This window comes from Bos grunniens, chromosome 14, assembly GCF_055505025.1.
Source record: "Bos grunniens cultivar Pamir isolate PY7600 chromosome 14, Bosgru_T2T1.0, whole genome shotgun sequence".
NCBI classification, from domain to species: Eukaryota; Metazoa; Chordata; class Mammalia; order Artiodactyla; family Bovidae; genus Bos; species Bos grunniens.
Window position 1 is genome coordinate 15,401,884 of NC_141178.1, and position 10,581 is coordinate 15,412,464.

The following is a 10,581-nucleotide window of genomic DNA, read 5'->3' on the forward strand; positions in this document are numbered from 1 at the left end:
ACTTGGATGCAATCTCAAAAATGACAGAATGATCTCTGTTCATTTCCAAGGCAAACCATTCAGTATCACAGTAATCCAAGTCTATGCCCCAACCAGTAATGCTGAAGAAGCTGAAGTTGAACGGTTCTATGAAGACCTACGAGACCTTTTATAACTAACACCCAAAAAAGATGTCCTTTTCATTATAGGGGACTGGAATGCGAAAGTAGGAAGTCAAGAAACACCTGGAGTAACAGGCAAATTTGGCCTTGGAATACAGAATGAAGCAGGGCAAAGACTAATAGAGTTTTGCCAAGAGAACGCACTGGTCATAGCAAGCACCCTCTTCCAACAACACAAGAGAAGACTCTACACATGGACATCACCAGATGGTCAACACCAAAATCAGATTGATTATATTCTTTGCAGCCAAAGATGGAGAAGCTCTATAAAGTCAGCAAAAACAAGACAAGGATCTGACTGTGGCTCAGATCATGAACTCCTTATTGTCAAATTCAGACTTAAATTGAAGAAAGTAGGGAAAACCATTAGACCATTCAGGTATGACCTAAATCAAATCCCTTATGATTATACAGTAGAAGTGAGAAATAGATTTAAGGGACTAGATCTGATAGACAGAGCCTGATGAACTATGGACTGAGGTTCGTGACATTGTACAGGAGACAGGGATCAAGACCATCCCCATGGAAAAGAAATGCAAAAAAGCAAAATGGCTGTCTGGGGAGGCCTTACAAATAGCTGTGAAAAGAAGAGAAGCGAAAAGGAAAGATATAAGCATCTGAATGCAGAGTTCCAAAGAATAGCAAGAAGAAATAAGAAAGCCTTCCTCAGTGATCAATGCAAAGAAATAGAGGAAAACAACAGAATGGGAAAGACTAGAGACCTCTTCAAGAATATTAGAGATACAAAGGGAACATTTCATGCAAAGATGGGCTCGATAAAGGACAGAAATGGTATGGACCTAACAGAAGCAGAAGATATTAAGAAGAGGTGGCAAGAATACACAGAAGAACTATACAAAAAAGATCTTCACCACCAAGATAATCACGATGGTGTGATCACTCACCTAGAGCCAGACATCCTGGAAAGTGAAGTCAAGTGGGCCTTAGGGCGCATCACTACGAATAAAACTAGTGGAGGTGATGGAATTCCAGTTGAGCTATTTCAAATCCTGAAAGATGATGCTGTGAAAGTGCTGCACTCAACATGCCAGCTAATTTGGAAAACTCAGCAGTGGCCACAGGACTGGAAAAGATTCGTTTTCATTCCAATCCCAAAGAAAGGCAATGCCAAAGAATGCTCAAACTACCGCACAATTTCACTCATCTCACACGCTAGTAAAGTAATGCTCAAAATTCTCCAAGCCAGGCTTCAGCAATACATGAACCGTGAACTTCCAGATGTTCAAGCTGGTTTTAGAAAAGGCAGAGGAACCAGAGATCAAATTGCCAACATCCACTGGATCATGGAAAAAGCAAGAGAGTTCCAGAAAAACATCTATTTTTGCTTTATTGACTATGCCAAAGCCTTTGACTGTGTGGATCACAATAAACTGTGGAAAATTCTGAAAGAGATGGGAATACCAGACCACCTGACCTGCCTCTTGAGAAACCTATATTCAAGTCAGGAAGCAACAGTTAGAACTGGACATGGAACAACAGACTGGTTCCAAATAGGAAAAGGAGTACGTCAAGGCTGTATATTGTCACCCTGCTTATTTAACTTCTATGCAGAGTACATAATGGAAAATGCTGGGCTGGAAGAAGCACAAGCTGGAATCAAGATTGCCGGGAGGAATATCAATAACCTCAGATATGCTGATGACACCACCCTTATGGCAGAAAGTGAAGAGGAACTCAAAAGCCTATTGATGAAAGTGAAAGTGGAGAGTGAAAAAGTTGGCTTAAAGCTCAACATTCAGAAAACAAAGATCATGGCATCTGGTCCTATCACTTCATGGGAAATAGATGGGGAAACAGTGGAAACAGTGTCAGACTTTATTTTTCTGCGCTCCAAATCACTACAGATGGTGACTGTAGCCATGAAATTAAAAGACACTTACTCCTTGGAAGAAAAGTTATGACCAACCTAGATAGCATATTGAAAAGCAGAGACATTACTTTGCCAACAAAGGTCCATCTAGTCAAGGCTATGGTTTTTCCAGTGGTCATGTATGGATGTGAGAGTTGGACTGTGAAGAAGGCTGAGCGCCAAAGAATTGATGCTTTTGAACTGTGGTGTTGGAGAAGACTCTTGAGAGTCCCTTGGACTGCAAGGAGATCCAACCAGTCCATTCTGAAGGAGATCAGCCCTGGGATTTCTTTAGAGGGAATGATGCTGAAGCTGAAACTCCAGTACTTCGGCCACTTCATGAAAAGACTTGACTCATTGGAAAAGACTCTAATGCTGGGAGGGATTGGGGGCAGGAGGAGAAGGGGACGGCAGAGGATGAGATGGCTGGATGACATAACTGATTCGATGGACGTGAGTCTGAGTGAACTCCGGGAGTTGGTGATGGACAAGGAGGCCTGGTGTGCTGCGATTCATGGGGTCACAAAGAGTCAGACACGACTGAGCGACTGAACTGAACTGGGAGACAAGGCTTCACTGTGAATTTGGGGGTTTCTTGTTCAATCTGCTACAAAGTACCATAGACTGGGTAGTTTATAAACAACAGATATTTATTTTCTCCTAGTTCTGGAGCCTGGAAGCTTGAGATGGGTGCACTGACAAGGCTGAGTTCTGGTGAGAGCCCTCCTCTGACTTCACATTGTATCTGAACGTGGCTGAAAGCAGAGAGAAGCAGGCTCTCTTGGGACCATTATAAAGGCACTAGGCTCACCCACCAGGGTTCTTCTAATCTTGAAATGAAAGTGTTACTCGATCGGTCATGTCACACTCTTTGCGACCCTATAGACTATAGCCTGCCAGGCTCCTCGGCCCATGGAACTCTCCAGACAAGACTACTGGGATGGGTAGCCATTCCCTTCTCCAGAGGATCTTCCTGACCCAGGGGAAAAACCTGGGTCTCCTATAGAATTGCAGGCAGACTCTTTACCATCTGAACCACCTAATAGCCTCCAAAGGCCCCACCTCTAAGACCATTACACTGGGATATGGGGTTTCAGTATATGGATTTGAGGGGGACACAAACATTTAACCTATAGCAGGGAGACATACTTCACTCCATAACAGTACTTAAGGCAAGTTTATGTCATTTTCAAGTGTCTCTTTCCTACTACCAGATTACATGCTCCTTAAAGAAAGAAACCTTGGATTTTTACTAACTTGCCTTTTTTATACCCATTGTAATACCTGGTCCTGGGTGAGCACTCAAAGAAAATTCAGTGACCTGATTAACTGAGTCATTTCTTTGCAAAGTACCCAACTGTCTCAACTCTATGGTCAGTACAAATAGATATGTGGAAATATATATTGCAAAGTTGCCCTCTGTTAATGAGTATTTTATGAAAAGAAAATATTTCATGTCCAAATAAGTTTAGGGAGGTGCTAAATCATAAAGACATAAACCTTTTCCTTTCTGTCAGGACTGCAAGGAGCTTTTACATGCTAATACTCGACTCTCCAAGATGAGTATTGATAGAAATTGCTCTTCCATCCGGAGAAGGCAATGGCACCCCACTCCAGTACTCTTACCTAGAAAATCCCATGGATGGAGGAGCCTGGTAGGCTGCAGTCCAAGGGGTCGCTAAGAGTTGGACACGACTGAGTGACTTCACTTTGACTTTTCACTTTCATGCATTGGAGAAGGAAATGGCAACCCACTCCAGTGTTCTTGCCTGGAGAATCCCAGGGACGGGGGAGCCTGGTGGGCTGCTGTCTATGGGGTCGCACAGAGTCGGACACGACTGAAGCGACTTAGCAGCAGCAGCAGCAGCTCTTCCATCAGACCCCCCCAACACCTGGCTTGCACCAGGTGTCCCTCAGTTTCAGCTGTAGGATATTTTGGACTCCTAGTGGATCTCCATTTTGTTTTTAAGCAGAACATGAGCCAGAGTCATCCTCTTGTGAGCTGTAAGTCTGTACCAGCAGACTTGGAGATGCCAACAGGGCCCTAAATGTCACCACCTGCATATGAAAATCCCCAGCTTCTCTCCATGCTGCAGGGCCTCTGGTATCTTTGACCAGAGCCCTTTCCCGAGGAGAATAGGCACAGGAAGTAGATCACCGTGGTGGGTCATGGCCGTCACCTAGGAGACCTGCTGTGCCTTTCCATTCTGAGTACAGGCCCAAATAAACGAGACTCCTGTGCATCCTAGCTGAGCAGTGGGCCCCTCTCGCCTGGGGTGGTGACCTGGGGGACATGGACGCACTTGGAGCTTACCCCCTGCCCCTGCCAATGTAGAGAGGAGGAAACGGGGCCCAGAGAGATGCTGTGACTTTTCCAACATCAGAGTCGATGTTTCTTCTTTTCTAACAACTATTTTTTTAAATAAAAAAAGCATAGTTTAGAGTCATAACTTCAGAAGTTTGTTACTTATACAGCAACCTCTTACCTCCACCTTCCCTCCCATTTACTGATTCCCAGAAAGCCAATGCTTTTCTCTTAAGTCTTCGTCTGTGTTAAAACTGTAACCCAACCACCAATCATTATAGGGTGCTGTATTTTTTCTAATTGCTTCAGAAATAAGTAGATCCTGTTGAGGGTGTTAGCTCAGGGGCGGGGAAGAAGGGGAGGGACAAAAGCAGTCCTCATTGCCGCTGAGACAGCCAGGGGTCCCAGGGAGAGGCAGAGAACCTATGCTTTCTCTTCCAAGTTCTCAACCACACTCATTCCCGCCTTTCACTGGCTCCTGGAGGTCCACTGAGTAGCTGGGCTGGGCATCCCCTCGGGGCTTTGGGAAAGACTCTTCCCTTCCCTGCCAAGACCCCTGATCCCCATTTCTGAAGCTCCCGCAGAAAGGAGAGTTCACAGCCAGCAGTTACCCTGGAGAGGGAGCTGTGGACACCTCCCACCTTCTCTCAGGGCTTCTCCGTTCCCAGCATTAAGCCTACAACAGCAAGCCCATTGGCCCCCATTTGGAGATATTGTCATTAAACAGGGGACTCTACCCTGGGGATACAAGGAGATGACAAACAACGTTTGGTCCCCTGCTTGGACCAGCTCTCCATCCCATGGGAGAGACGGAGAAAGTGTGGTGAAATTTGTTCTTCCCCATCCACCCCCACAAAGCATCCATGCGTCTTTCCTAACAGCACCCTGATTTCCTTCTGATTTGGGAAAAGATAAGTGGAGAAACCTCCACCATGGACCTCCCCTCCTAAAAGAGGAATCAGGCAGTTCTCCCTTGCTACCCAAAGTTACAGGAGCCAGGCAGGACCAAGCCCAGGGAATGAATGCTTTCCCCCATTTCTGAGTCTTGAGTGTCCCAAGGAGCCACTATAGGGTCCCTCCAGCCCCGTGGTGGCATCCTGAATGCCCAGTCCTAATAAAAGACGACTCCCAGGATTTCCTTTCCCAGGCCCCTGGGTCCCCCTGGCCTCCTGTCTTCTTCGTAGCCGGTGCTCCAACAGTCCTGCTCATTCTATGAGTGTCTCATCTGCTGCCCAACAAACCCCTCCCCCACCACCCTTCTGCTACTTAGAGTCACTTTCTCTTGTTTGCATTCAAGGAACCCTAAAGGATTAAAATATAAAATAAAAAGAGGCATAGACAACCCTCAGTTCAGTTCAGTTCAGTCGCTCAGTTGTGTCTGACTCCTTGCTACCCCATGGACCACATCATGCCAGGCCTCCCTGTCCATCACCAGCTCCCAGAGTTTACCCAAACTCATGTCCTTTGAGTCGATGATGCCATCCAACCATCTCAGCCTCTGTTGATAACCCTCAGCAAGTATGTAGATGCTCATGTCATCCCCAAGGGGAGGGAAAAGGCATACAGGAGACAGTGGGGACCATGTGCACAGAGACCCAGGACGCCTGCAGTAGGCCCTGCAGCCGGCCCGCGGCCCACCCGTGCTGCTGCTCGTGTGTGCCAGCCACAGTCAGGTGACCCGCTGAGCTTCCTCCCAGAACTGAGAGCTGACCCAGTGGATGCAGCCACCCCCTCCTTCCATGTCTGGCAGGGGTCCCCGGGGAGAGAGTGGGGCTCTTAGTGGTGACAGCGAAGCCAGGTCAAGGAGGGCATGGCTGGCAGCTTTGCATCCCCTAAGCTGTCTCTCCCGAGTGCCCAGGCCCAAACCTTCCACTGACCATGCCTTGAGGCCATGGCCGCTCTGAGTTCTGGCACCTTCCATCCCTTCACCTCAACCCTAGCTTGCTGAAAAGCTCCGCTTTTCACGTTTACCCTTCTCTGTTTCCCACCAGGCCACATCGGCCCACATGTCAGTTTTATTGCTTTCATGGGGATGGTGCTTGTAATGTTCTGGATCAGTAATTTCCATAGAGATGCTAGGAAAACAACAAATGCAAGTGAACTAAGTCTGACAAAAAGCCGGCCAAACAAAGGGAAGTTGGCCAATCACAAATTACAGTCCTCAAGCCCCAAACTCCCAACTTATCTGGTGCCCCCCAGAGTCAGGGACAAAGGCAAGATAAGCCTGATGCTCCTGCGTGCCTGCCTCCTTTTTAATGAGGGCATTGGAAATGAGGTCTGGGAACCACTGGTTCAAGATTTCAGCTGCTGGCTCCCAGACAAGGAAGGATCTTGGGGAAAAACATTATAATGTAATTGTTATGAAAATCTCTTTTCAATAGAAGATTTGCAGAACATTAAACACTATCCACAGACATTTTCAGAGAGAGTCCCTAGTGGCTGAGGACTAAAGCCTTTTGAATCTGAGTTTTCCGCCATCCCCCACCCCCTGGGTCTGCTTGAAACATCTCCTTCCATTTGGAATGCTGTGTTTGAGGTTTGGCAATGAGGTGGCATTTCCTTAAAAGGGAAAGAAAAAACGCTTACTGGGGGCTATGGCTCAGGTAGCCTGTGTTCCCAGAGGAAACGCAAGTCTTTGTAAGGAATGTTTGCCTCATTCAGTATAAATAATGTTGATTTGTTTATGTCTTAACCCCCGTTTGGTGATTAATGAGCAAAAATATATCTTCCGAGACTCAGAGCACACTGGATGTTTTTAGTGGGCCAAGCTGAAGTAAATAAAGATGAAGAGAGAAGCACTGTGACTCCAGTGAAATACAGTCTTCTTAGTCAATCTGAAGTTTGGATGACCCAGGCTGTTTTTAGGGAAAATATTATCTTTTTCACTGGTATTTTTCTTTCTTTCTTTTTCTATTTGCACATCATGACTCCTGGAAATTTTAAATTACTTCTTCGTGTTTGGAAAAGTAAGTAATTATATAATTTACTTTGGACATTGAATGATGCGGTAGGATTGATGATTTGATGATTCCCTGATTTGATGGGAAAACCAGCTCAGGGACGTACTAGAGGACCTTAGGGAAGTTGTTTGCCCTGTAATCCTCAGTTACTGCAGGGCTGAAGTCCGGAGAGAATACTCACCTCACCTCCCAGGGCTGTTATGCAAATCAAAGCAGATAAGGAATTGCAAGTGCTTTGGGAATTGCAAAGCGTGTCGCAGTTATAAGAGGGGAGGAACAGGAAGTCCAGGCTTGCTGTGCACCAAGTGTGCGCCAGGGACTTTGCAAAATGACTCTGACACGGAGCCTGCTACACCTCCAGTCTTGCCGATCCCACCCCAATCCTTCCACCAGGGGCAGGCAAAACGACATAAACTAGATCATGTCATTCTCAGTTTGAAAGGTTTTCCCACTGCAATTAGAATTAGCATGATAAACAACAAAGATGCACTGTACAGTAAGTCCCCTACATACGAATGATTCCATTCCAAGAGCACGTTCATAAGACCAACAAAGTTAGCCTGGATACCCAAGTAACCCAATTGGCCATGTAGTACTGTACTGTAATAGATTTATAATACTTTTCACACAAATACATTAAAAACAAACACACAAAATAAAGGAAATATTTTTATTCTTACAGTATAGTACCTTGAAAAGTAAAGTGGTACACGACAACAGCTGGCACACAGGGGCTGTCACTGAGCGAACAGGCAAGAAGAGCTACTGACTGGAGGAGGGAGAAGAAGTGAGAGATGGGAGAGCTGAAGGCTCATCAGCAATAGAAGATGGAGGGCAAAGCACAGTTTCGCTCACACTTGACATCGATGGCATAAGTTCTGGTTCCTTGCTGGAACCAGATCTACGTTGGCATCTTTGAAAGTTTGCAACTTGAAGGTTCCTATGTAGGGAACTTACTGTATAGCACAGGGAACTGTATTCAATATCTTGTAATAACCCATAATGGAAAAGAATTGAAAAAAGAATACGCCTGGAGAATCCCAGGGACAGCGGAGCCTGGTGGGCTGCCATCTATGGGGTCACACAGAGTCGGACACGACTGAAGCGACTTAGCAGCAGCAGCATATAGGTATAAGTGTATCACTTTGCTGCACACCTGAAACTCATACAATATTGTAGCTCAACTATACTTCAATTAAAAAAAGAAAGAGTAGCAAGCAAACTCCCTGCAATGGCCAGAGAGGCCCTTCGTGGTCCTCCACCTCCTCCAGGCGCAGTGCCCACCATCCCATCAACTGTAGTCACGCCGGCTCCCTGCATCCTTGGGCCACGCTCAGCTCCTGTCTGTCTCAGGGCCCTGGCACATGTCAAGCTCTCTTTCTGGGAGGCTCTTCTCCTTTCTTTACCTGGTCAATCTTTTCCATCCTTTTCAGTTTACACGTTCTTTCTTCCCTCTCAGCCAGGACTACTGTATTGACCAGATAGATTATAGAAGACAAAACTCCAGTGGACGCTGTTCACAGAGACCACAGTTTGCTCAGTAAGGAAGCACATGGGGACCTCAACCTCCTCCCCTAGTTCCATGATACCCTTGATTTGCACTGGTCACCTTCTCCTTCATAGCAACTTTCACATTTATCCTCATTTATTTGTTAAATGTCCATCTTCTCCGCTGGACCAGCAGGATAAGGGCCATGGCTCTCATATTTTTTTCAGTGCCTGAACACAGAAGGCAGTCAATAAATGTGTTTGGACTGACTTTCTCTGAAGTGTGTCGAAGCCACGTGGTATCAATTGAATGGCACTGACTGAGCATGGGCATTGAGGCTTGACAAGTGCCTCCTCAGCTGCCGTTGCCCGCCTCCAGCCCAGTGCTGGCATGGACCTGAAAGCTGAGAGATCCAGAAAAGCCACAGGCCAAGTTCACAGGACTCCAGAGGAAGAAGAGCTCCAAGGCAGTTGGGAAAACCAAGCCCCGCCTTCTGCCGCTAAGAGACACATCTCTGCCTGCTAGAAGGATTTAGCTTCTCTCTCCAGAATGAATTAGTGCAAGGAAACTATATGACAGCAGAGCCTGAAGTTCTAAAGATTCTGAATTTCAATGCTTCCCTATCACCGGGGAGCTGGTAATTACTGACAAGCGATTATAAAACGTGCTGTCCTTTATCCTTGCCAAGATATTTTTAAATGAAGCAAAGCACTTTATAAGCTCTAAAGAATGCACTCTAAAGAATGGCTTTAACAATGGAATGTAGCAGTTTATTATAAATCTCTTCAAGAATGTGGTCACCACTGCTTTCTTCTCACCCACTTCTTAGGATGCAGTTTATCTTTAGTCATAACTTGTTGATTAGCTGCTCACAAAAGCCTTAGAACAGAAGACATTACCACTCTGTATTTCCCATGATATTAAAATAAATAACACAAGCACATTCAGCACTGTTGTTTGGTGAGCCCTCACATATTCGCTGATTCTTGGAGCAAGCATTCATAAATGTCTTCTCTGCACCAGGGCTGTGTTATTTGTTAGAAGGCATGTGTTTCCTGCCTTGGAAAACCTGGCCAGCTACGGCAAGGGGTTGGGTAAGAAAGAGACCCAGTGTGCAACTAGAGGAAGTCCATGTGATGGAGGTACCGATAGCAACCCTGGGTGGCACACCAGGAGGCTGATCAACCTGCCTGGGGAAGGAGAAGATTCTCAGGGACGCCTCTTGCAAGGCCACCCTGGATCTGGCAGGTCACAGAGAAACATCCATAAGGGACGGGAGGGACGGGAGGCTTCTGGAGCTATTCCTAGGCAGTGGGAATTGACTAGGTCCCTTCCATCCTTTAGTTATCTGCTTCAAAACTCTGAACTTCCTGTCATCAGCCCTGGAAGAAGGACAAATGGGGGGAATGTTTGCGGAGCACTGGCCCTTCCTGGTCTCTGGGGCCCCTTCCTCCCAGCTGGGCTTGTTGGTAGGAGGCCTATGGACAGCAACATGATTCCAAATTCCCACTGAATGTGTAGGGGGCACTGGGCCCGGTGTGTTTTACTTCAATTTTTATAAACTTGTATATTTCAGAGGAAATGTCAGTCTTGGGTTTCTGACTTGTTTACATTCCTCAAAATGTCATTCTCTAGTCAAGATACCAGAAGCCTCTATAAACCCTTTTTTAAAGGTCTAACTTACCTGGTGGTTCAGACAGTAAAGCGTCTGCCTACAATGCGGGAGGCCTGGGTTCAATCCCTAAGTTGGAAAGATCCTCTGGATAAGGAAATGGCAACCCACTCCGGTACCCTTG